General features: G+C 47.2%; 1 long non-coding RNA gene across 1 annotated transcript; it reads right to left on the bottom strand.

The window, feature by feature from the left end:
• Positions 1–5,729: 5,729 nt before the first annotated feature.
• On the bottom strand, positions 5,730–26,974 carry LOC142559672 (uncharacterized). The gene is made up of 3 exons (XR_012823193.1): positions 26,709–26,974; positions 10,135–10,330; positions 5,730–5,974 (listed from the first exon to the last, which is right to left on the bottom strand). It is a non-coding gene; the product is annotated as an uncharacterized LOC142559672 (long non-coding RNA).
• Positions 26,975–27,872: the final 898 nt, after the last annotated feature.

Raw genomic sequence — 27,872 nt, 5'->3', positions numbered from 1 at the left:
CCTTCTCTTGGTATTCATATTGTAACCCTAATGGTCCAACGGTTACCTAACCTACGCATTACATGACCTTCCAGCTCCATTTCTTTTCTCTTAATGTCAATTAGAATATCAGCTACACCCGTTTGATCTCTGATCGAAATCGCTCTCTTTCTGTATCTTAATGTGAGGCCTGGGAGTCTTCGTTCCATAGCTCTTTGCGCGGTCCTTAACTTGGTCTCAAGCGTCTTTGTCAGTCTCCAAGACTGCCCCATATGTCAGCACCGGCAATATGCACCGATTGCATACCTTCCTTTTCAATAGTAACAGTAAGGCTCCAGTCAGGAGCTGACAATGTCTGCCGTATGCGATTCAACCCATTTTTTCTTTGTATCAATTTCCTTTTCATTATCAGAATGTCCTGTGGTTAGTTGACCTAGGTATATGTATTCCTTCACAGACTCTACCGGTTGACTGGCGATCCTGAACTCTTGTTCCCTTGTCAATCTATTCATCATTCTCATTGTCTTCTGCATATCAAGTTTCGATCCCACTCTTACACTGTCTCCGTTAAGGTCCTAAATCATTTGTTCTAACTCGTCTGCAGTCTATCTGAATAGAATAATTGTCATCGCCAAACCGAAGGTGGCGGAGATATTCGCCGTCGATCCTTACTCCTAAGCTTTCACAGTTTAATAGCTTAAATACTTCCTCCAAACACGCAGTGAACAGCATTCGATAAATTGTGTCTCCCTGTCTGATCCATTTCATTATAGGTATCCTCCTACTTTTGTTGTGTGCATTAAGGTAGCTGTGGAATCTCTGTAGATATTTTCCAAGGTATTTACGTAAGCCGTCTGTACTACTTGATTACGTAATGCCTCGATGACTGCTGGTATCTCCACATAATCAAATGCATTTTAGCAATCTATGAAAACCATATAGAGAGGCTTATTGTACTCTGTGGATTTCTCGATGAACTGAAAATGACATTTATGTGATTCATTGTAGAGTGTCCCTTTCTGAAACCGGCCTGCTCCCTTGGTTGACTAAAGTCCAATGTTGCCCTTATTCTATTGGAGATTATCTTGGTGAACATTTTTATAATACAGGGCGTAAGCTAATGGGCCTATATTGTTTCAATTCTTTACCGTCTTACTTTTTGTGGATTAGCATAATGTTGCAGTCGTCCAGTTTTCTGGGACCTTTGCAGTTGATAGACACTTCGTATAAGGATCCGCCAGTTTTCCAAGCATAATGTCGCCTCCATCTTTGATTAAATTGACTGTTACTTCATCTTCTTCTGCCGCTCTTCGTCGTTTAATGTCTTTCACGGCCTTTCTGACGACATTGCTAGTTATGGGAGGAGCTTCTGTATCCTGTTCATTACTGTTTGTAATGGAGGTATACTGACTCCTCCGGGTACTGCGCAGGTCAGTATAGAATTCTTCAGCTACATTTACTATACCTTCGAAATTGGTGATTATATTATTCCGCTTATCTTTCAGTGCATACATCTCGCTTTGTCCTATGCCAAATTTTCTTCTCAGTGATTTCAGGCTGCGCCCACTTCTTACGGCTTCTTCAGTCCTTCTCACGTTCTAGTTTGGAATATCACTTATTTTCGCCATGTTGATCTGTTTTGTCAGCTCCGTGCATTCTATTTTATATCTTCAGTTGGCCACTTTCATTCTTTGTCCTTTCTTTATTAGGACGTTTGTTGCTTAGGAGAGCTTGCCTATTTGTTGCCTTGGTGCCATGCCTCCCCCTTTAAATGCTGCCTCAGAAGCCAGCCTAGTTACGGTTCATTACCTCTATGTCATCTTCATCTCTCTTTTCTAAGGCTGCATGTTTGTTTGCAAGTACAAGCCTGAATTTGTTTGCTTTTACCCTTACTGCCTCTAGGTTTATCTGTTTCTTCTCGATCAATTTTACTCTTTCTCTCATCAAATTGAGGTGAATCCTAGCCCTCACTATCCTATGATCTCTGAATTTACCCTACCTATCACTTCTACATATTGTACTATGATGGGGTCGGCAGAAAGTATGAAATCAACTTCATTCCTTGTTTCACCATTAGGGGGCTTTTCCAGGTAGTTCCACTTTCTGTTGCTACGGTTCCTGAAACAGTTGTTCATTCCTCGAAGTTTATTCTTTTCTGCGAATTTTACCAGCATCTCTCCCCTAGCATTCCTAGAATGGGTGCCATCGTTGCCATTTGCTTGTTCACCAGCCTGCTTCCCCCACCCTTTTGCATTGAAGTCGCCCATTACTACAGTATGCTGAGTTTGCACTTTTCTCGTCGCGAATTCAACATCCCCTTCCCCGCATACATGACTTCGGCGCCCGTCTCGCAGAGACCAACACATTGAGCAAGATCGCTGTGATGAGTGCATACACCCGATTCCGGTGACATCCTGCGACATTCCGAAGACAGCAAGCACAACTCCATTTGCCCTACTTTAGTTTGTCCGCATGACCTACGTTGTGAAGAATACGGCGTGAAATTTTGAAAGGTTCATGTACGAGGTTACGCGTGGACTGCCGTTCATTTTCCTCTACTTTGACAACATTCTCGTGGCATGTCGCACAGACGAAGAGTACAAAGAACACCTTTGCCTTCTATTTGAGTGACTGTGTGTACACGGCGTGGTCCTATAGCCCAAGAAACGGATTTTCGGAGTTGGAGCACTAGATGTTATCGACCATCGCATTTTACCCCAAGGCATCAAGCCACAGGTATAACGGGTGTCGGCAATCGAGGACTTGCCCTCTCGCCCCTGCTACCAAAAACGGCACGAGTTTCTGGGGCTCACAAATTTTCACAGGCGCGTCATACCATCCTGTGCTCAAGTTCTTCAGTCGCTAGCGAATCGGCCAGTTCGTTCCCCTCAAGGCCTGTATTATTAACCAGGCCGACTCGACTGGGACGGCCCCAGGTAGCCACTGTAATGACCCCAATCCAACGAATGCCCGGGAGATCCTCGCTCATCAGCATGCAACCAGAAAAAAATACCCTCCCCCTCACCCACAACTCAGTGGAGAGGATGCCACCAGCTGGCGCAAAATTTAGACCGGGGTGTTCCCCGATCTTAAATTACAAAATACCATGTCCCCCACTCGCTACAGGCCCGACTGCCCCTGGTGCGGTGGCATACAAACACTACAACAGACTATTTGGAACTGTGAATCCCACCCATTTGATAAAACACACCATACAAGGGAGCAATGGGAGGCACAGCTAACCGGCCCAGACCTGGCTGGACAACAGTCCTTCATAAGACAGGTCAAGCGGGCGGCCGAGGCCAGCAGGGCCTTGGACTAAAGGGGCTCCGACCATTGCACGTAAATCGCTCAAGGCAATAAATGTTTCTCTCTCTATCTTCAGTGGCTTACCGACCTGCTGCGTCGCATCACCGAGAAATCGCCAACCTTCCACTGGCGCTCGCAGCGCGAACACTTCTTCCCGGAAGCCAAAACGCGTTTGGCGACTGCAGTGTTGCTGATTCATCCGTAGCCCGACACGCCAACTCGCCTTATGGTAGACGCGTTCACCCCGGCAGTAGATGCAGTGCTGCCGCCCTTGTAGCGATCGTGCGTCTCTACGTTGTCCCCACTCTGCGGAAAGCCTGTTTACCTCATCGTGTCTCCCCGTGGGGGTCATTGTCGCCTGCTCGGCTGGGGCGACTGTCGACTGGGGCGACGCCACAACCACTCGGCAAATCTGCTTCTGCCTCTGCATAAAGCCAGTCAACTCCTCGTTCTCAAACTGTCAAAACGAGCTTTCCTTGCATCCGCCAAAGCGAGCTCCCAACACGTACATCTGCGCCGCTCTTATACGACGCAGTGTTACGCTAACATAAACTCGTTAGGTGCGGGACTGGGTAAGTGCTGCTTTCCGAGGAAAATCTTTGACGCCGACTTGGAGCACTTAGCATGCGTCCCTTAGTCTGTGTTTGTCTTCGATGAACCTCCTTGCTGCAAGCTTGCGTACTTGGCACGTGCCCCTAGGCGCGTGCCGCTCTACAATGACGAAAACGATCCCTTAAATTTTTCTGATGTTCAATGGAATTGAACACACGTAGCAATGGTTCCTCGAGGACAGGAACTCGAAACTTTAGGAGGCTGTGCCACAAATGCATGGCGTATGTGCTACTCGGCGATGAACAGCTCGCCAACTTCAGTCACTGAGTATGTGCCAGTGATTGTGCGGCAATCAAGGGGACAATTATGAGTGTTCATCGGCACCGACGCGCCACGCTTCTCGTAAGCAGTGTGACTACATGGCACATCGCATCAAGAACGAAGCGCAACAGAGGAGCCCGGCGGCCGCACGGCGCTTCTCTCAGCGTTCGCACGCACCGGCACACCATGCATTTCAGAGGCCATACGCAGGCTTCACGGCGACAGCCCTAGGTGGCGCGGAATATTCTTCGAGAAGCGCGAAATAAAATAAGAATCCCGCTACATTACGCGCCTGATACATAACTCGCTTTGACGGCGGCAATACGTTATGTTGTTATGTAGGTTCGATTATAAACGCATTAGTGTCGACAGTTATCGCGAGACGGGTTCTGTCTTAACTTTTTTTTTTACCTGCCGCGGTTGCTTAATGGCAATGGCGCACGAGAAGGCGGGTTCAATCCTGGCCCTGATGGCCGCATTTTGATGGTGGGAAAAAGCAAAAACACTCCTGTACTTCGGTTTAGATGTGTGTTGCACAATGCCAAATAGTCAAGACTATTTCGGAGCCCCCCACTACCAGATGCCCCATTATCAGATCGTCGTATTGCCCGCGTAAAGTTGCACTTTTAATTTTCATAATAATTTGCCGCCATGTACATACCATAAATAGTGCCAGTGCTTTTTTGTACCTCTTTACTAAGCTTCAGATGTCTTCAAGCACTGTTCTCTTGCCTTTCTGCTTCAAATCTATTGCCTAAATGACTTACACTGATAAGAGCATTCATTCCTCCAACCATTCATTCATTCTTCCATCCATCCATCCATTCATTCATAAACTTACAGAAACAAAGAGGTCAGCGTCAAATAGTTTGTTCAGACATGTTACTCTACACTTGAAGGGGGACAGATGGAAGTATAGTGGATGATCATACAATGAATGTGTTAACCTCAAGCACATAGCACAACAATAATTGTAATCACTCTCGCTTTTTTACAAAAAATTGCGCTGGTTATGCAGCTTTATTATTGTCGCACCGTGAAAGACTGGTACGTGCGAAGATTCTTCTGAGCTGCTGTTTGGCAGTGAATTGCAAAACACGTGGCGGTAATCTGTTTATCAGACAGTAAGAATATTCCATGCCTATGAGCACTATTAAAAAATAAAAGTTACTTGGCCCCTAAGCGTGAAAATAGCGCCAGTCGCAGCGTCTCGAAGAATAAACAAATGTTCTGCCACGTCGAGCTCGAAGTGCCGTCATAGTTACGATCCACAAAAAAGCTAAAAAACAATCTCTGAGTTAATCGCAAGCACCAGTGAAAGCTTCGTCTAAACCAATCTCGGAAGCCGACATCACGTAAGGTGCGCAAAGTTTTTGGTACTGTTGGAGGTGTTCACTTTACTACAGTAATGAATGTAAAAGCGGAACTGCTAAAGCAGCCTGTGCATGCTTCAAAATGAAGTGATGGGCAAACCACCCAGTAAGATTAAAATAAGACGAATACGCATAAATGAGGTTTAAAAAAAAACTACTCAATAGGCGTCATACAAAGAGACTCCTTACGCCATAAACAGCTATTGTAATGAATTTTTATTCAATATATTCTTTTTTCTTCCAAACGCATGCTGAAGAGCAGGACTTCAGCAAACGGACCTAGAAAATAATTCAGGTGGTTCAGCAGTGTTCTGGCATTGGCTTGGACGAAGTGACATTATGTCTACACTTCCCAAGTTTTACAGCATCGCCATTCACTTCAGACTGTGCATTGTCACGTCGTTCGGCGTTCTCTTCGTTGGATACGTTGCAATAAAAACCTAAAGGAAAGCGCGTGGCAGATAAAAAAATTGTACATACTACGACAATAAGCAGTACACTGGATCACTTCAGAAAAAACATTAATATAATTATTTTTTCTAATAGCCGACCTTGCTCTGAAATCGTTCTACAGCGTCGATACACTGAAGCAACCATGCGTATATAGTAGTTCATGATAGGCACTACAATAATAAACAGGTTTTACTATCGAGAAACCTTGCCTACTTCTTGTTGTGCAAGTTCAGAAAAACGTGTCTAAACGAGAACACCCTTTCCAGCTACTCGCACCCACCCGATACTTCGCCTTTGTAATCATCATTGTCACCCAAGTGCAGCAGCGCATAAGTTGGTTCACTCTATGCAAGTACGAGCCCAGCAATGCTCTGAGGCCCCACATACAACTGCTTCTACAAAAAATAAAGACAGAAGACAGCTGCAGCATAACTTTTTATTACTCCGTAAGATATTCTGTGCGCCGTATCTTCTTTTCAATAGCGCATCTACAAAGCGCAATATGTTTGCTTTTAAACGGTTTTTTTCCTCCTATTTTTATTACACTTTTTCTGGTGCGCCGAGTTCTCATCGCTGTCGAATAGACTTCCCTAGTCGCTTGTCGCTGCCCCTCACTGCGGTGATTTCTTCAAGCTGTTGGCTGCCACACTAGCCACATTCCCCTCGGACCCGTTAATAACGCATCAAAGGTAAACCGATTCTTTTCGCTTTCTTTGCCAGCGATGTACTCCATGACCCCGAAATGAGATTTAACTTGGCTTATGTAGGGAGCGTCTATGTGTAACGTCTATTCATCGGTATAGCCATTATCTGAACAGATAATTTCTCAGAGCATTGATAGGCCTCTCAGGCATTACCGATCACCTGTTAGTAAGACCTCGGCGCAAACATTCAATTTGCTTTGCACTGACTAAATGACATTGCCTTGCGTCCGATTAGTTGAGATCGGGCGTTTTAATATTCGACGTAGGGCCATCATCGGCTCGTGACTCCAGCAGTGTTGCCAACCGAATGCTTAAAAAAACCTGCGTGGCAGCCGAATAAATCCTTACGTTGGCATAATTTCCCTGCCATCTCCCTAGGCGACATATCTAGGCCATAGTTTGTAATTTTGTAAACTATTCCGGCGCAGAATAGCAGGCATATGGCCTAGAATATGAAAAGAAACCGCACAGTAGAGAAGCACGGGCATTTCAAAGAAGGAGCGCACGTGTATATAAGTTTTGCCTATGTCACACTAGAATCCCATACCGCGTTTTACTTGAAAACTTAAATTCGTGCTCATGGAGGAACACGGTCCACTGTCAGAGCTGCAGCTCAAATGCATGTAAATGAATCCTCGCCTAAATATTGCCAAGTAAATTAAAAACCTATGCTGAAAATAACAGGTTACAAAATTAAAGAAAAGATGCCATGGTATTTTCTTAAAGAGTTTGTTTAGGTCTCATACTTGAAAGGAGCGCGAAACACATGAGCCAGCGTAAGAAGAAACACAAGAGCTGGTGTTTTATCCTGACACATTCGTGTCTTATGGAATGTTTTCAGTCCTGTACATCATTATGTGGCATTCAAGATATCTTTATCAACGGAAATGATTTTCCAAATAAAGAATGAAAGGTTGTAAATACGTCTGCGCATAGCTTACACGCATTCGGAATGAGTTGCTGCTTTTCTACATGTGTAATATTGCGTGTGTGCAGCTCACGACTTCCTCCCGTTACCTGTTTATGCTCAAATCTGTATTGATTAAATCTATATAAGTACATTGTAGCCCTCAGCTATGACATTTCGCTGCTAAGCTTGAAGTCCCGGCTTCGATCACGGCGGCAGAAGCCGCATTTTTGTGGTAGTGAAACGCGAAACGCTCATGCTCCATGTATTGGGTGCCCGGTAAGAAAGCCCCAGGTTGTGGAAATAATTATGGAGTCTGCCCCTACGACGCGCGCCATCAGATTCTAATTTTGGCGCGCAAGACCCGAGAATGCTTAGGAACAGTTTTGCGGCTTTCCGCACTTTCTGAACTATACAATGTGGTACCTGCACTAAAAGTGTGGGATGCAGAGCACCCAGCATCCAAATTTTCTTTACTCGCTCATGAAATATAATCGACAATCCAAATGTTTTCCTACTCTTGAACAATATAGGGAAAATTCGTAAGTTCGGAGGCTCTCAGTACTAGGATGCGGTCGTTATATCATCACTAGCTGGTACAAAACATAGTCAATCTTCCTTATATTCTACTCTAGTTTAATTAGTTTTTCGTAAATAACGTCAGTCAATATTTAGCAGGGTAGCTTTCTTGTTTTTTTACATAATAAAGGTAACATAGATAAAGCACACTGAGAGAAAGGCAAGCAGGCTCGCAGTTATTTTCCGAAATGGTTCTTTTCGCAACCTGCTTGAAATTGAACAAATGAAGACAAAAAGAAAGGACGAATGTCCACAACAACGCACCACATAACGCTGAAAATATAAGAGTACTACAGATGAGAGTCGAGTCCTGTTGTGATGAATCTTGATCGTTTCGAAAGAGGAAATCACATAGTGCAGTTCAAGAAACATGAAGCTGCTGGAACATACGCAGTTTGAACTGAAAGGTAACGAAGGCGGCGCAGCGGGTGCAAAACCTTTTCATGCTCTTTCCCTCCCTGGTGAAAGCGAAACGGCTGTGATTGGTTGCGCCCGTAGCATGAGCACGCGCCTATGCAGCTGGTATTCTTGCTACTGACTCAAGCTCTGGTGTCGGTGCAGCTGTCAACTCACCAAACCGCCCTTTCCCGCAGTTGCCCTGCTCTGGGGCAGTCACAAGGACTTTATTAGAGTGTCCTGAGGAACTCGATTGGGGGGACCGAGCAACTGGGTTTTTTGCGCGACTACTACGCCACCGAAACGCCTTCGCGCATCCGATCTTGCAGGGTAATAAGGAACTGAACGTTTCTTCCGGATAGAATGATTTTGAATCGCGGTACGTAGGTATGTACCCACCGTGGTGGCTTAGTAGTTGTGATGTTGCGCTGCTAAGTACGAATTCGTGGAATTGAATCCCAGCCGTAGTGGCCCGCTTTCGATGCGGGCGAAATACAAAAACGCCCGTGTTCCATGCATTGGGGCCACGTTAAAGGTCCCCTGGTGGTCAAAATTATTCCGGAGTCCCTCACTATGGTGTGCCTCATACTGAAATCGTGGTTTTGACACGTAAGATCCCAGGTACGTACGTATGCGCATGTTCCTAGTGAAACCATTATGCGTTCAAGGCGTCCGTCGCACTCGATGCTAGTCGGCAAGTCCGCCTAACCAAAGGCTCGGTATAATTTGTGCGTATGTGCGCGCGCGTGCCCGTGTGTATGGGTATCTGTGCGCTTTCGTGCTCGTGTATTTGTGCGTTCGTGCGTAGTGCGTGGGTGTAAGAGTGGGTGTACTCCTGTTTCGACTCTTTAGACACTCACAGAAAGCTTCGCTGTACATAGATTCCATCTCGTTGGACCTGCTGTGTTTTATTTTTATCTATTGCGCGTCTGTGTTACAAATAAATCGTATCGCTTTAATTGCATTCTAAAAAGTCGCAAGAACAAATGCCTTCAAATTTAAGCCGTAGAGAAGGTGATACTTGCATGCGCGTATTTAATATGGCCTGTCAGAGAGACACCAAACTGCGACGAACTCAGCACAGCGATCATACATGACATTATACAGGTTCCTCTTGATGTAATTGATTTTGGAATCAAACAAAATAAATTACAAAACTACCAGCGTACATCGAAAGACGTACAAAGTACACAATCATTGTGCAGAAATAAAGAACTATATCTAATAAACAAAGAGATTAAAGAAATATCAGTGCAATAATTCTACGCTGATTCTGCGAATACTCCAAATATGGTGAGATGCATTGCACTTGCCTATGCTTACAACGAAGACTGACAAATCCCAATACGAAACTGCCACATTCTTCAGCGAGCTTCACCTTGAGCTGGCTCTTCTTTATATGAGATAGAGTTCTTAAAGTAAATGTTTGATATCACCGTGCTTATCAGGCGCGGAGCAATGATTAAAGTACAAACGCAAGCGGCAAGACAGTTCCCACGAGATCATATTGATTTGCTACTGCAAAATATAATGAAATATAATGGCGAAAGGCGTCTAATACCGGCTCCACAAGGACAAGCTTTCTGGTATGCACCTTCGTCACCAAAAGGAGTAAGGAGCATTTGCGTGGAGCATTGCTCGCCGTCTTTCTTGGGTCGCTCCTGGCAAGACCGAGAACCATTATCGAAGTACAAGCAGCAAAGATGATGTTCGCACTCGTCGGTCCATTCACACAGCTCTCCTACATGGCGAGGTGCCTGCGCGTGGCATCAAGAGCAAAAAGAAAACGAGTTAAAACTTTAATTGATCCGTCAAAATTTTAACAGGGCTGTTATGTGCATGATATGAGCGGCCGGTGAACGATGGCACATGGGGTACGGGTATGTTATTTTAACATCAGTAGCTGTAACGAAACAAGGTTTTACAACTACGAATGGTAAAATCCTGCTCGCATATGAGGTCGTCCGAGTATGATTGCTCGCCTTCAAAAACAAATATGTTGTAGTGAAACTCTCGTCTGGGCTTGTTGATGCATTCTGTAACACATAACAGAAAAGCGCAAAAAGGAAGCACGAAGAAAAGTACGTACGCAGGACGCGCGCAAACTTCCACCTATATTTCAGAACATCAAAGGGAGCCTATATGGATACATATCAGGTCATCAGAAACACCAGGCTGGGGGTGCCCTCGTGACCTTTTCCGCCCGCTCAGGCAATCCGATGAAGGTCGCCATAAAGTGCATGGAAAGTAACCGAACGGCACGTCAGGCGCAGAGGGATTTGTGGCCGGAGCACGCTCTAGTCGGTCAGCTTCGTACATTGGCTTGGAAGCCACCTGCATCATAGCTATTGCTTGAAAGATTGCGGTCAGCATCAGTCCTCGTAGGTCGACGGAGGCAGAATCCTGGTAGAAGATGGTGAAGTATTCCTCAGGCGCAAACACCTGTACGGACGACATCGAGGATTCTATGATTGCCGAGGGCATAATGTAAGAGCCTGATGAAAGAATGTTGCATGTTTCTGGATAATGTATGCTTGGAAATAACGCCAGCGGCAGAGCCAGCTTGCGAGGAGCAGGGCTGGGGTGCTGACTCGGAGATTGGCTCACGGGAGCGGGTGGACCAATCGGAGGAGAGTGGATCGGCAAAGGAGCGGCAAGCAACAAGGCGTTTTATATGACCCCGGAAGCGTGCAGCGCGGGAGCCGGCGATCAGTATTTGGCATGACATGTGTCGCGGGCAGTAAAAAGTGACCAGAAACGCCCGGAGGCTGTGGGCAACTGTGAAAGATCAAAACCCTCGACAAAAATAGGATGTACAGTTTCTCGCAATGAAGAGCGCTCGTGGAAAGTACGGGTCTTAAAGATTTGAGGTAGAACACCCCTCGGTCCGATGAATAATTAACGCTAGTCGAGAGAAGAAGGCTAGTCTGAAGGTGGCAAACGCGCGAAAGAATGGACATGGTTTGCGCTGTGCTTGAGGCGGTAGACGCAAGAGAAGTTAAAGGCAGAGCCGGTATCTTGTGGCCGAGCTTAGGAAACGGCTCGTTGCAATCTCGGCAGCGCTACAGCAAAGCCGACGACGGTCATCATTAAACCGAGGACTGTTGAACGGCTAGGAAGAGAGGCTACGCAGTTGGACCGGTAGGGCGAAGAGAAGGATACCTACTCTAACGGACGTGCTTTGCTATGTGCTTTCTCTCTCTCTCTCCCTTCCCCATCCTTCATCCCCCCATCCCGCTCCCATGTGTAGGATAGCAAACCGGTTAAGCTAAACTGGTTAACCTCCCTGCCTTTCATTCTCCACTTTTCCCTTCCTTCCTTCCTTCCTTCCTTTGAACGGCTGCGACATGATGCCGTTAAGCTTTAGTATAGCATAAAGCTGGCCAAACCTTCCTTTTCGGGCAAGCTGTCATCGTGAAATGCGTAGGAAGAGTCGTGGTAGGCCCATGGCAGCGGGCCACTCAGTGGTAGGAGCGTTCCTCCTGGTCACTCCTATAGAAAGACGTGATGGTGGTCGGTGAAAGGGGCTATTGTCACAACAGTTATTCCAAGGACGGAAGCAAAGCGCTGTGTGGAGCAGCGGCTGCCGCGACCAGAACTCTGTACGAAAGTTCTGTCAATATTATAGAATTTTGGTTGGCAAGCGCGGTATTGGCTTCTATTTTAGGTAGGCTTAATAATTAAACTGACATTTTTCACTTTCATTTAAATCTTTACGAGCACGGACAGTGCTAGCTAAACTAGATATTTGAAGTAAATAATATTTACGTTCCCGCACGCAGTTGCTGTGGTTTTAAAATACCGTGCGTTACTGATAAAGGGAATGACTCGCAGTTGTAAATATTATCACTTGTTGTACATAAACGACAAGTACAATACATAAACCCTGCCTAATTCAGGTGCTCTGCCCTGAACGTGAGCCCTACGTGTACCGTTAGAATTTTTATATACCGATATACCGGATGTTCCAGTAAACTTTAGCCAATATATATATATATATATATATATATATATATATATATATATATATATTAGTGAGTTATACGAGGACGTGATTAAAAATACATTGCTGATAACTCTCAGGAGCAAACCACACTTTCACTTCTCTTTTAAATGCAGAAATGAGGATGGCTCGACAGCGGTCCATTCTATTAAAGATAGTATCATTTTTGCACGGAAACAACAAAACAACCCACTAGAGCAAGGGTACACAACAGCAACACATCAAGCAAAAGTATCAACTGTGCGCATTTCACAGACAGGTTGCACAGCATTGCAAAGCAAACAGCCATCGAAGCAGCCGAGGAAGCTATGGACTTACATGGTGTGCTCAAATTTGAGAACACCTCGGGTACTACGTCCCAAAAGTGCCTCCACTTCGTATGCATATACTACCAATTCTTGCAGGTCGGTTTCTACGGCACAACTTATCTACTAGACAGCGGTAGCTGGATAGGATTATGACTGCCCCCTGTTCTATGACCTGTACTTGGTCCCAGTAAACAAAAAAAAACTGAAGTAATGCGAAAGCAGGTAACTGTGGCCTAAATCAATAGGTATGTGCCTAATTTTTTTTTTGTTAGGTGCAACACGAATGCCCGACAATATAAAGCAAAAGGTCTCGAGTATGTTCAACAGGGTGCGCAACGGGCTTCAGTTGACTTAAGAGCTACCTAATGACGAGCGCATCTGTTTTCGAAATTTTAGCATTACACTTGGCAATCGTCACACGTATTGAACTCACAAGACAAGAAACAAAAAAACTAATCTTGCTGTTCGAATCTGGACACTCCAGATAGTGAAAAGGTGTGCTGCTTACACCGGCGTTGGAGTACAGATCCAGTGCCGCAGCAATGCAGCCACTACACTAAATGTGCAAATGTTCAGATGGCAGTTTGTGTTGAAAGGTCTTTTCTAAAACAGAAGTGGTTACGAGAAGGAATACTCTGTTTGTGCAAATAGTGATTAGGGGCCTTGTGAATATATTTTATGATAGCGCTTTCATGTACACTACAGGCGCAACTTCACCGTCATTGTTGGCGTCGCCGTCGTCGTGATGTTCCATATCAATAGGGGTAACATGGCGGCCGCGCACTGCATGCTGTTCTTACGAGTGAAAGTGTGCAAGTGTGAGCCGATAAGCATAGTGGTTCAATCTAGTGTGCGCCAAGGAGGAAGGTGGCAAAGAAATTGGCCGTCCTCCATTGAGCAGAAAGCAGCAGAGGGTGAAGGGGCGGCTGTACTCTGGCGGCGGCTTCGTGTGGCACGGATGAGCGCTGGCGTGCGAGTCCTATCTTGAAGGCCATCTCTGGTGGATACAGAATGTAGAAGCTCTGAAGGATGGTGGCTTCGCGTGCGCTGTGTTCTGGTCACTTTGTTCACGCTGAAGCGAGAGGCCGCACGGAGCGCAATTCGCTCGATGCTGCTGCCGCTCTTCCTCACGCAAGCGTTTTGAGAGAGAGAGTGCCTGCGGTCATCGAGTGAGATGTGTTCATGTTTTCCTGCACTTGCGTGACACCATCCTTGGTAATCTAGTCGATAAACAAATGTTTACAAGTTAATATTGACATGTGAACTCGTTTATCTTTTTCGGGTGAGCGCTTTTAGCGTCCACGAAATGTTATCGCTCAGCGCAGGACGCGTCTAAATGTATCGAAAGTTTCTAGGACGTTATCGATGCTTCTATCCGCTGTCGGTTGTCGCCAAACCTTGTGTAACCTGATTGCATGCATCCAAGACGCGAATGGCCTATAACTTTGTGGAAGGCTTGCGGGTCCCAGCGATTACTCTGGAACATTCGACGACTGATCTATAAAAGACGACGCGCTTGACCCGCTGATCAGATTTACGATGATCGCGGACTGTGTTCGCCGTTCTCGTTGTGCTTTAAGTGTAGCCTGTTTTGTGGGCACAGGTTCACCCATTAAAAGCTAGGCTTGTCTTTCACAGTATTGCTACTGTGTTTTTTAACGTCACTGCCACGTGACATCTGGTGGAGGAGCGGCATAGTGACGTCGTCGTCTTCGCCGGAAATTTCGACGATCACCTTAGGCGGCTTGTAACAGTACTAGAGGCCATCAGGTCATCCGGGCTTACTCTGAAGCCGAAAAGTGCCGCTTCGCTTACGACGACCTTCTGTTTCTAGGCGACGTCAGTAGCAAATCTGGAGTCTGCCCCGACCCGCAGAAGACAGCTGCCATTGCAAAGTTCCCGAAGCCCATAGACAAGAGGGCAGTGTATAGATTCCTTGGCATGTGTGCCTACTACAAGCGCTCTGTCAAGGACTTTTCACACATCGCGGAGCCGCTAACACATCTAACCAGATGTGATGTCGAGTTGAAGTGTGATACGCCGCAGGCCGATGCATTTCAAGAAATCAAACGACGCATGCAGTAGCCGCTGGTACTTGCACACATCGACGAGGGCGCTGATACCGAAATCCACACTGACGCCAGTAGCCTAGGCCTCGGTGCCGTCCTAGTACAGAGGAAAGACGGACTTCGACGGGTGATGTTTTATGCTAGCCGGTCATTGCCAAAAGCGGAAGGCAATTATTCTACGACTGAAAAGGAATGCCTCGCCATCATTTGGGCTACAGCAAAATACCGCGCTTACCTATATGGGAGGCCATTCAAAGTGGTCAGCGACCATCACGCCTTAGGTTGGCTAGCTAACTTAAAGGACCCTTCAGGACGACTGGCGCGGTGGAGCCTCAGACTACAAGAATACGACGTCACTGTAACCTACAAATCCGGACTAAAACACTCAGAAGCCGATGGGCTGTCACGCGCCCCCATTGACCGGCCGCCGCAAGATGACGAGGATGACGACGACTTCCTTGGAATAATAAGCGCGGAAGACCTCGCTGAACAGCAACGAGCAGAACCGGAGCTGAAAGGCCTCGTCGATTATTTGGAAGGGCACACCGACGTTGTTCCTAGGGCATTTAAGCGCGGATTGTTTTCGTTCATGTTCAAAACAACCTACTCGTGAAGAAGAACATCTCACCAGTCCGCGCCAACTACCTTCTTGTTGTTCCGTCGGTGCTGCGTCCAGAAGTACTGCATGCCCTCCATGACGATCCGACCGCTGGACACCTCGGTTTCTCCCGGACGCTATCGAGGATACAAGAAAGGTATTATTGGCCGCGCCTAACCGCCGATGTCGTCCGTTACTTCAGGACACGTCGAGACTGTCAGTGACGCAAGACACCACCGACAAGGCTAGCGGGATTACTACAGCCGATCAAGCTTCCTTACCGACCTTTTCAGCAGTTCGGGGTGGACTTGCAGGGACCGTTTCTGACATCAACTTCCGGAAATAAGTGGATCGCCGTGGCGACGGACTACCTCACCCGCTACGCTGAAACTAAAGCTCTGCCGAAAGGCAGCGCAGCCGAAGTGACGAAATTTTTCATCGAGAACATCCTGCTGCGACATGGTGCTCCAGAAGTCCTCATCACCGACAGAGTAACTGCTTTTACAGCAGAGCTCACCCAAGCCATTCTGCAATACAGCCAGACAAGCCACAGGAGGACAACTGCCTACCACCCGCAGACGAATGGTCTCAGGGAACGCCTGAACAAGACCCTCGCCGACATGCTAGCAATATACGTCGACGTCGAGCACAAGACGTGGGGTGCCGTCCCGCCGAACGTAACCTTCGCTTGCATCACGGTGGTGCAAGAAACAACACAGATCACGCCGTTCAAGCTGGTTTACGGCAGGAACACGACAACGACACTCGACGCCATGTTGCCGCACATGACCGATGAAGAGAACCTTGACGTCGCTACCTATCTCCAGCGCGCCGATGAAGCCCGATAGCTCGCCCGCATACGGATCAAGAACCAGCAGCGTACCTACCGCCTACACTACAAACTACGACGACGCTACGTCCAGTACCAGCCTGGCGACCGTGTTTGGGTTCGGACCCGAGTACGTCGACGAGGACTCGGTTAGAAACTATTGCGACGCTATTTCGGACCCTACAAAGTCCCCCGACGTGTTGGCGAACTTTACTATGAGGGCGTGCCAGATGGCATTTCGCATTCACAGCGGCGCCGCTCACGCCAGGAGTTCATTTTGTGCGTCTTAAGCCGTTTCACCAGCGCTAATGAACTTTGGGGACGTCGCATAGCTGAACTTTTGATTCCTTTTTTTTTTAACTGTGTCGCCTTGGACTTTGTTGCTTCGTTGTTACTTTGTTGAACAAGCGTTCTTTTCTGTTTTACTCTCCTGTTATATTTGCAGCATCGAGACGATGCCTTTTGAGAGGGGGAATTGACACGCGAACTCGTTTATCTTTTACGGGTGAGCGCTTCTACCGTCCACTAAATGTTATCGCTCAGCGCAGGCCGCGTCCAAATGTATCGGAAGTTCCTAGAATCTTATCGATGCTTCCATCCACTGTCTGTTGTCGCCGAACCTTGTGTAATCTGATTGCCTGTATGCGCAATGCGCATGGCGTAGAACTTTGTGGAAGGCGTGCCGGTCCCAGCGATTACTCCGAAACGTTCGACGACTGATCTATAAAAGCCGTCGCACTTGACCTGCTGATCATGGGTGCCATCTTGTACGCGTTCCAAAAGAGAACGGAGGCGGTTCGTTCCACCGAGCCATATACGTTTCGTCAATTTGAACTGTGCCGAACGCCATGACGTCAATTGTGACGTGATATCTGCTGTCAATCATTCCGTGTCGCCTGCTATCGGACGAACGGAACGGAACATGCCGCCTATTTCGTGACGTAAAGAACGGACCGCCTCCGTTCTATTTTGGAACGCGTACAAGATCGCACCCCTGGTTTTCGACAATCGCCGACAGTGTTCGCCACTTTCGTTGTGCTTTAAGTGTAGCCTGTTTTGTGGGCACAGGTTCGCCCAATAAAAGCTGGATTTGTTTTTCACAGTATTACTACTGTCTTCTTTAACGTCACTACTACGTGACAATATGGGCGATAAAATCTATGTTCTTACTTCCTACAGCTTCTAATAATTTTTCATTGTAGTCGATTATTCATCCTTTCGGTAAAAGTGAATAATTTTTTTAGGTGTTGTGCCGGAGGGGAGGGGGGCAGGGATGGATGGTAGAAGTCAAATTGGCCTGTATATTTCTGTCTTTTGCTTGTCCTTCTTTGACTCGTGAAGTGTCAACACCTTGCCAATTTCATCAATTCTAGAAATACACATGTACTGAATATAGAATATACAATATACGCGAGAAGTGGTGACGCGGAGGCCTTAACGACATGTGCCGAACTATTGTCGTTTCCGGAGGCTATCCTTCGCAAATTCGACATAACTGTAGGTAGATGAAGCTTGCCTGCAGGGTAAAGGTAAAAACAAGCATTTGTCTGGGCAATGCACGTTGAGTCAACATCTTTAGCAGTTGAGTTAACCTGCGGCGAAAAATAACATTACAGATACTTTTAGGCATAGGGCGCACACCTCATTGTAGATTGTTTTTGGTGCGGGATGTTCGTGCACGTATCGCTGAGATATTGCTTGGGGAAACTCCATATTTATTTTCAAATCCTTGCCTGTCTAATAAACGTCATTGCTAAAATAAAGTTCCTTTGCTGCATGAAGTGTCCCATTAAATGTTTGCGAGTACCTACCTATATCACATATGGGGCAGAAACATCGAGATTGACAAAGAAGCTTGAGAACAAGTTAAGAACCCCGCAAAGAGCGATGGAACGTATAATGGTAGGCATAAAGTTAAGAGATAGAAAGAGAGCAGTTTGGATCACACAACAAACGGGTATAGCCGATATTCGGAGTGACGATAAGATTTAAAAAATGGAGCTGGGCAGGTCATGTAATGCGTAGGTTATATGACAGGTACACATTTATGGTTGCCGAATGAGTGCTAAGAGAATGGAAGCGCCGTCGTGGGCGGTAGAAGACTAGGTGGGGCGATCAAATTAGCAAATTCGGAGGTGCCAATGGGAATCAGTTGGCGAGGGACAAGGCTAATTGGAGGTCGCAGGGAGAGGCCTTCTACCTGCAGTGACATTTGGGATGCTTATGATGGTGATGACGACGATGATATGATGATGAGAGTATCTGTCCTCTAAGGAAACGTTACAAGGTTGTATTTTCAATTTTACGGCATTCGTTATATTTTGTCGTAAATGGACGCAAGAGCGCACCCGTTACCTAAGGATATCTCGATAATTTATGCTTATTTCGTACACAATGAGTAGTGGGGATGGTGGTCATCGACTCAGTAAACATGCCTACAAATATGTTGGAATTATTGTTAGAACAGTTCAATGCATATGCGCATTACCGAATAAATGAGCGTACATTTACAAATACGTCTGCGGTTAATTATATCCGGGCAGACACTTGTTTAATTTAAGGCAGTTTGACATTACCGGAAATACAGGGTAAAGATCACTAATGCATCGCAATATCTACAACATGCTCGTTTTGCAAACAGAATTGCTAGAGAAAACATGGTCTATAAGTTTACTGATGTGTTCCATTACACGCGTTGGTTTTTCTACAAGCAGTGAGTAAACATGACAAGCAAAACAGCAGACGTCGTCATAACAACATGAACAATCGACATCAGACATACGAGTAGTAGCATCCCCCGCTACTATGGCGCGAGAAATAGAACTCAAGAACGCATTAAAATATTAAAATAGAGTCAGGGTTTTCGCAAAAGCTGTGATAAGATGCAGACGGCGACCTGTATATAACTCCCACAGTAACGTTCTGTGACAGCTGCAAGTGACTTTTATCGATTGCAATACATACTGATTAACAGTTAGCTTTTTTTATCTTAAGCGTCACATTGTCGTCTGTATGTATTGCTGCCGTCTATGTAGAATGCAGCACCAGTGTTGGCGATACCAGGTTGACTACAGATTGCCCACTTCTAGCTTCTGACCAGATTTATTCTAAATTTCTACTTCATTTGCGAGAACCATGCCTCTGACATGCCAATAAAGGAGAACGTCTTCTCAAATAGGCTGTAGCAAAAAAGAGGAACACTATAGTGGGCCATCCTCTCCAGCGCTTTCTAGTTCAACCTCTCCAGCGCTGCTCTCGAGGGATGCCGCTCGTGCTGAGAGTTCGTGTCCTGCGCGGACGGTCGGACCAACTGCTGGTGCCTTATAAACACCTTTAGAATTGGTGGGGTCTGGTTCGGCCTGCAGCACCAACCCTGGAACTTTGACCCCTAACCGAAGCTCAACCACGACTGGCCATGACCAACCATGACAGGCTTGCTCTGGTGTGCCTCGCCCCAGGGACCCTGTCATATGAAAGTTAAGCGCCCACAACAAATGGGACAATCGCGCTAAAGTCAGCAACGTTCTCTTCTATCTCGGGGGTGTCGCCAGTCTCTGATACATGGAGGAAAGAAACTGAGGAGAGGCCCTACCCCCTCCGCGCGCTAGGAGAAAAGTGTGGAGGAAATTACGTAGTAGGTTCTCCTCTTTTTACTGTTTTTTTATTTCTTTGCCGTGGCGGCCATGCCTTTGGGGCAACAATGGCGGCTCTATTTTGGTTCTGTGCGCTCACACATGTTGCTCCGTAGGTTTCGTACCGCGGAAAAGGCGCTGTGCGGGCAGGTTCGCGTGTATGTGTGTCTGTGTTTGTGTTTGTTGTGTCTGTGTGTCTGTGTTTTGTTGCGCTGCGTTAGCAAGACCGTGCTCTCCCGGATTTTGCTGTGGCCAGGTGGGACACGAGGAGCTAAATTTCGTGAAATGAACGCGCATGCAACGCTGTACGCAATGTACCGCACCACGGCAATGGCAACGGATTACCGCGGTATATATCCGTTGATATATGATTATATGATATATATGATATATGATTACCGCGATATATCCGCGGGAAATATTGCCCTCTTTGGCGGAATCATGCTAACGTGCTAACGATTGCTTAGTATTACTGCGGAGCGCGCGCTTCCGAGCACCACGGCTACGCGCAGCGCGGCATGGTTTCGCGAAAAATGTAACCAAGAGAGAAGAGCTGGCCCGATAGGCGCAACAACGTCATGAGCAACGCAAACTTCAGGCTTCACTTTAGCTTCACAAAGAGTGACGTCAGGGCCTCTCGTGAGTTTCCTTCCTCCGTGCTCTGATACAACAACCATGACACTAACTTGCCGACACGGTCCTCGTTCAAGACATTATTAGTGGCTGTGTTTGGTTGCACTGCTGTGCGCAAACTGCGAGCGGAATCGCGTTTGCGAGAACGTGCACATTAGCCGGGCGAATCGTTTACCCGTTACATTTATGATCAACTGTACTTCTGTAAGAAAGTCAATGCGACAATCTGCGAGCCCGACAAAATCAGAAATGTCTTAAAAGGGATAGAGGATGATGCTTTCGACATGCTACTTGCCAAGAATCCCCAGTCAGTGACAGACATCCCTCTACGCCACAGCTACGAGGAGCTACGCAAGCAGCACCCGAGGACACGCCGCCCTTTCTCGCGCGACGACCTCATTGCTGGTTTGGTCACCATCCCCAACCAGTGAGCGCTGCTTCCTCAAATGAAAGCGTTCGTGCGGGAGGAATTTGTACGCCAGCTCTCCTTGGTATTCTTCGCTCAGCCGCCACATCTCCAAGCACCTGCATCGAATTTTATGCCTCCGCTCCGTCGCGGGATCAACCAGGAAATTGCTGAGATCTGCCAGAACATAGCCAACATCTTCTTGCGGCTGCATCACTAAGCTACGCTGACGTCGTTGCGCCACCCCGACAGGTCCGGGTGGTCGCACCACACAGTCGCCGTGAAGACCCAGCCACTCTCTTTAAGTATCCCTCTCCGTTCTGCCACCTTCATGCCTAAGCCTCGACGGCCGCCCACCGTGCAGTCATGTTGGCAGCCGCCCCGTACAACGCGCCACCATGAAATGGATGAGACGTGCCCGGGTGAGCCGGTGGCGTACTCCGGAAACCGCCCAATGTGCTTTGCAATGCGGCTACGCCGATCCCGTCGCACGTTCTTGTAATTGTGTGCAGCCGCCTAATGCGGCACCACCCTTGAGAAGCCAGTCCAACCATCCATATTACGGGCCCCCACCGGCTATGTCGCCGACATTGCACCCTACGGAAGCTACCCGCCGTTAACCTTCTCCACACCAACGCTAACTGTTGCCGATGTGACCTCGCCCCGTAACTCGGGACGAGGAATACTGATAGTCGTAAACCAAGAGGCAAAGGCTGCGACAACGTTGAAATGTGAAAGTCCTCACCACAATCCTTCGGAAGCAATCGAAGTGTTTGTTGACGGTGTTCGCGCATCTGCACTCGGGGGCACAGGAGCCGCCGTGTGTGTTATGAACGCCAAGCTTTGCCGCTCACTTCGGAAAGTCACGACGCCCCTACCTGGCCTGTCCCACCGCACAGTGAACATCAAACAGGGCTACAGCACCATTTTCGTTTGCAACCTATTTCCATACCCTGTGTTGCTGCTACGAGGTCTACGCCTTGGCAAAGTAGAAGCGATCGAAGGCGCGCAAGTTATGGACGTGCCCGATGGCAATTACTGTGCTAGTTCCAGTGTGCTCTCGGCTGCTTCAGCGTGGTACCTATCGCCCAGTGATGCGTTCGCTTCTTCTATTGCTGATCCCCTTACACCGGTCCAGCGGTCTCAACTTCTGGGCCTTCTACAAGAATTGTATTCTTCTTTCAATGTATGGCAATCTTCCCTGGGCCATACGCCAACTGTTACACGTCGCCTCGATATCGGTTCAACACCTCCATTGCGGCAACGTCCGTATCGTGTATCACCTGCAGATCGTTGTGTAATCAATGAATTAGTCAACGATATGCTTTGCCGCGAGGTGATACCGCCTCCCGAAAGTCCATGGGCATCCCCTGTCGTCCTAGTTAGGAAGAAATATGGTTCTGTATGGTTTTGTGTAGACTACCACCGCCTCAACAATATCACTCCCAAAGACGTCAGTCCTGACCTGCACATAGACGATGCGATTGACAGTCTACAAGGTGCAGAATTCTTTTCATCTCCAGATTTGCGCTCAGGGTATTGGCAAGTACTCATGGCAGCCGCCGATCAGCCGAAGATAAATTTTGTCATACCCGACAGCTTATGAGAATTTAACGTAATGTCTTTTGGACTTTGCAATGCGCCCGCAGCGTTCGAGTGCATGATGAACATAGTTCTGCGCAGCTTAAAGTGGCACACGTGCTTGTGCTATGTTGACGACTTTATTTTTGTTCCGGACGTTCCACGCACATTCAACGGCTGCAGTCTGTTCAACGTGTTTAACAAATTCAGGGCTACAACTAAACCTCAAGAAGTGCCGATTTGCTGCTCGGCAGCTGACAATTCTTGGCTAAGTCTTGTCCAATAATGGAATGTTCCTCAATCGAGCCAAGCTTCGCGCCGACCGGATTCCCCAAGTCAACGTCCGTGAAAGAATTGCGCAGTTTCATCGGTCTGTTTTCCTACTTCAGACGCTTCATTCACAATTTCGCCGCTATCATATCGCCCCTGGCGAAGCTACTTAGAAGCAACGGGCACCACTCATCGTTGTCGTGCGAGTGCGACGAGACTTTCACAAAACTCCGTTGTTTGCTAACGCTGCCTTCAATTATGCGCCATTGCGACTTGACAGGCCCTGGCGATGTGCACACAGATGCCAGCGATGTTGGCCTTGGCGCTGTTCTTGCCTAGCGCAAACAGGGGTTTCCTGAATATGTCGTAGCTTATGCAAGTCATATACTTACGAAAGCTGACAACAATTAGACTGTGGCAGAAAAAGAGTGCCTGGCCGTCATCTGTGCTCTCGGCAAGTTGAGGCCTTATTTGTGTAACCGTCCATTTGATGTAATGACAGACCACCATGCACTATGCTGGCTGTCGTCCTTGAAAGATCCCTCAGGCCGTCTTGCCCGATGGGCAATTCGCCTGCAAAAATACGATATTCAAATGCTCTACTGCAGCAGACACCAGCATTCTGACGCGGACGCCCTCTCGCGCTCTACCTTGCCTGACGACAATGCCTGCTGCTCACTATCCCACTTTACCATTTCTTAGCTCGACATCACCACCATCGCGTCTGAGCAGCGCAAGGACCATTGAATTGCCTCTCTTATAGACTTTCTTCCAGTGGTTTAGCAACACGGCTAACCACCCGCACGCTGCGTCGTGAAGCTCACCCTTACGTCAAACTTGCTTCACCGATACAAATATAACTCCGACGGGCGCCAGTGGCTATTAGTAGTACCTCGCAGCCACCGTTCCGACATATGCGCAACTTTCCATGACCATGAACAGTCCGCACACTCGGGAGTTTTCTAAACTTGTCAGCGTCTTCGACAGCACTACTACTGGCATGGGATGTACAGCTATATTCAGAACATAGTTTGCTCTTCCGCCAATTATAAGCGCCGGAAATCTCCACCCCTCCTCTCGCCAGCCCGTCTGCAACCTTTACCTTGCCCTAGCCGTCGGTTTTGGTGCGCCGGCATGGATTTGTGTGGGCTTCTTTTCCTGACATCGGCTAGAAACCACTGGGCCATTGTGGCGGTTGACCACATCACGCGATACGCTGAAACTGCGGCCCTTTCGGCAGCTACAGCACGCGGTGTTACCTGCTTTCTGTTTCATCGATTCATCCTACGTCAGGGACCACCTCAGGAATTGCTCATTGATCGCAAACATGTCTTGCTATTCGAAGTAGTCGAAGCAATTCTTAAAGAGTACCATGTTGTTCATCGCACAACTACGGCGTACCATCCTCAAACCAATGGCCTTACAAAACTCTTCAACCATACGATCGGCAACATGCTTGCAATGCACGTCGCCTCCGACCACACAAATAGGGACGTCATTCTGCCCTTCCTAACCTATGCATCAAACACCGCTACTCAGAGCACTAACGGCTTTTCACCCTTTTTCTTACTGTACGGAGCGCACCCATCGTACGCCATCGATACAATTCTACCATACCGGCCGGATGCATCTGAACGTACACCCATTTCTGCAACGGCAACACATGCTGAAGAGTGCCGCGATCACGCACGAGCGTTTAGCTCCAATGACCAAGAGCGCCAGAAGAGCACTCGCGGTGACGCCACCCCTGCACCCACCTTCCTTTCTGGAGCACTTGTGTGGCTTTCTGTTGCTTCCGCTGCACCTTGGCTCTCTTCAATAGTACTGCCCAAGTATCAAGGAACATACCGTATCCTCGAGCGCGCATCCCCCGTTAACTACGCGATCGAACCTATTGAATTATGTTCGGACATGCGTCGTTGTGGACGAGACATTGTCAACGTCGATTGCCTCAAGCCCCACTATGATCCTCTGATAGCGAGGAGTTGTTAGGTCGCCGGAAGGCTCCCTTTTCATTCGCGGGGGTAACTGTAGCGAAGAAGAGAAACGCTATAGTGTGCCATCCTCTCCAGCGATGTATACTGCTTCAAGCGCTTTCTTTATCCCTTTACTCAGGGCATGCCGCTCGTGCTGAGAGTCCGTGTGCTGCGCTGACCACTGGTGCCTAATAAACGCCTTTACAGGGCTAATAAATTGCGTATTTTTTTCTGGTTTTTCGTACATTGCGCGCATTAAAGTGTGCGTCCAACAGCACGTTTTCAGAAACTGTCATTTGATTAAAATCTTCCACTGAGACTGGCCATGATGTCATCTTCGATTGGCTGTCTAACTGATACAACTATGATCAGCCTGGCCAGGAACACACTAAACAACACTATCAGTTGCTTTCCCTCCATTGATTGGACCTTGATCTATTCAAACAAACATCCACTTTTCTTGCTTTTAAACCGAAACTTTCTTTGCCTCCTCCATCGACAGTTCTACGGCTGCTGCGGCTGCATTGCGTGCCACATCGTGGGTTAGTTCAGAGCGTGCATATATGAGGGCGAATCAGAAAGTCATGAAACCAGTTTGTTTTTTCAAATTATGGCTGCAAATGCTTTCGAAAAAATGACAATCTGCTTTCCAAATTCGAAAGCAGATTGCCGCTTGCCTTAGCGCATTTATCAAACATTCTCAATAAATATTGACACGTGTACTTGTTTTTCTATATCGGGTGACCGTGTTTCACCGCATAACAAATGCTATCGCACAACGCAGGACGCGCTTCTACGTATCGGAAATTTCTCTAAAGTTATCGATGGTCCTACCCGCTGTCTGTTGTCACCGAACCTTGGTGTAACCTGTTTTCATCAGATTAGTCAAGGTTCAACATTCGATGAGTCATGCATAAAAACCGGCGCGCTTGATCCGCTGATCGGATTTCCGAGGATCGCCGTGTTCGCCGCTATCGTTGTTCTTTGAGTGCAGCCTGCTTTTGAGGGCAGAAGTTCGCCCTAAAAACGCTATTTTCATTAATCACAGTTTTGCTGCATTGTTCACCATCACCACTACGTGACAATATGCACAATAATACTAGGAAGAAGTACGCTGATTCAAACGCCTTTCTTCATTGATGTAAGCTATTGGTCAATAGCTGGCCGCGGCGGCCACATTTCGATGAGAGCGAAACGAAGAAACACCCGTATGACGTGTATTGGAGGCACGTTAAAGGTCTCCTTGCGGTCAAAATTAATCCCGAGTGCCCCACTATGTCCTGCCTCATATTCAAATTGGGATTTAGGAATTTGTTGAGCTAGTTGGTTCACGACTTAAAAAACAAAGGTTACGGTGCTAAGCAGACGAGGACGTAATCTGTATGTGTATGTGTCTTTAGTGTCTCACTTCGTCCTCGTCTGCTTAGCGCCGTAATATTTGCTTTTAAATCAAATTGTAATTTTGGCATGCAGAACCCCAGGATTCACTTCTGTTGGCCAATAGCAGCCGCGCATGGGAGTCTGCTACATTACAAAATGAAGCGTCCAGAAAGCAATGAGGAGCAAGCTTCTGTTCAAAGAGAACCTATTGGGAAAAGGTAATTTCGCGCTCTGTTTGCGAGCTCCACGCGCCGCGCACGAATGCCTTACTAGTTTGAAATCTTCATAGCAACGTACACTATCCGCGGAATATGCGATTTTGCCAAGCCCGAGAGGCGGTTCTGAAACCCTTTACGAAACAATATGAACGCGTGGCACAAGCGACAGATTGTGTAAGTTAAGTTGGCAACAGGCTCCACAGATGTACCGAGAATTAGGCAGTGATCTTACCTCTGTTGTCGGATCGGTACCATCCTCTAGTTGGTTACGTTGTTGTATATTCGGTGCGGTATTTGAATTTGCGTTAGGGCGAGCTACAAATCCATGGTATAGAATCACGAAGACGACAGCATAGATTGATTGAAAGTACTTCATTTTCACGATCACAACTTTTTCAGGAATCAAAGCGGTCCCACTAAGAAGAGCACAGTTGCCTGACTTAAATTGTCTATTAGTCCGGGCTGCTACCACTATAACAAGCTGGCCATATGTCCTCTTGACCTTTTCCGAAAATGTGCCCTGATCCAGCATAAAGAACGAAAGTGACGTTCCTTTCTCGAGCTTCCCCTCCATTGCGAAAACGTTCTGCCAGTTAATTTTTACTCAGTCGGTCGAAGACTTTCGTTGCTACAGGCCAAGTTCTGTAGCCCTTTTTCTTTCCACATTTCCATGCATGTCAAGACGTAGGCTGCTCTAGCCTTTAAAGCCTCGACTACGAAATTTATCTTAAGTTTAACTACGAGGGAAAAAATTCTAAAGTGTGCTGAGGCTCCTACCAGAATGTCAACTCGCGAGGAAGTCATTCTAAATGACAATGTTTAACACGCGCACACTGTCACTTCTATGAAGGTCACATTCTGTGCGAAGTGCCCATGATTAATGCACACTGCAAATGTGCCTCAATATCTTCCCGCACACCCACGATTATCTTATTTTGTAGCGATAATCCTATCTTGTTGCAGTAGTGTTGTAGTAGTATTCTGTTGTAGTAGTGTTGTAGTATAGTATCCTGTTGTAGTTGTCTAGTAGAAGTTGTAGTAGGTTGCTGACACGTGTGCGCTGTCTTGAGCGCATGGGCATTCGACTATTCTTTGATCGTAACGTCCAATGGTGAATCACTGCGCATGTAACGCGGAAGATGTGGGTACGCATCTCACTTGCGGAACGTTGTCATTACTTTTATTTTCATAATCCTTCTTATATTAGGTGCGCAGCACTTTAAAGGCCCAATATGTCGTCCATTCAAAGTCGTTGTGCGTCACATAACCAGGAAGATACCGAAACTAGGCAATAGATGGCGCCACTACCTCTCTGAATAGACCCTGCGAACAAAGAGCTACGAGACGTTCATTTGAGAAATTGCCAGCTTCTTGTGCACAGGCGCGAATAAGACCG

Source organism: Dermacentor variabilis, chromosome 10 (genome assembly GCF_050947875.1).
Source record: "Dermacentor variabilis isolate Ectoservices chromosome 10, ASM5094787v1, whole genome shotgun sequence".
Taxonomy (NCBI): domain Eukaryota; kingdom Metazoa; phylum Arthropoda; class Arachnida; order Ixodida; family Ixodidae; genus Dermacentor; species Dermacentor variabilis.
This window is presented reverse-complemented; position numbering and strand designations above follow the sequence as displayed.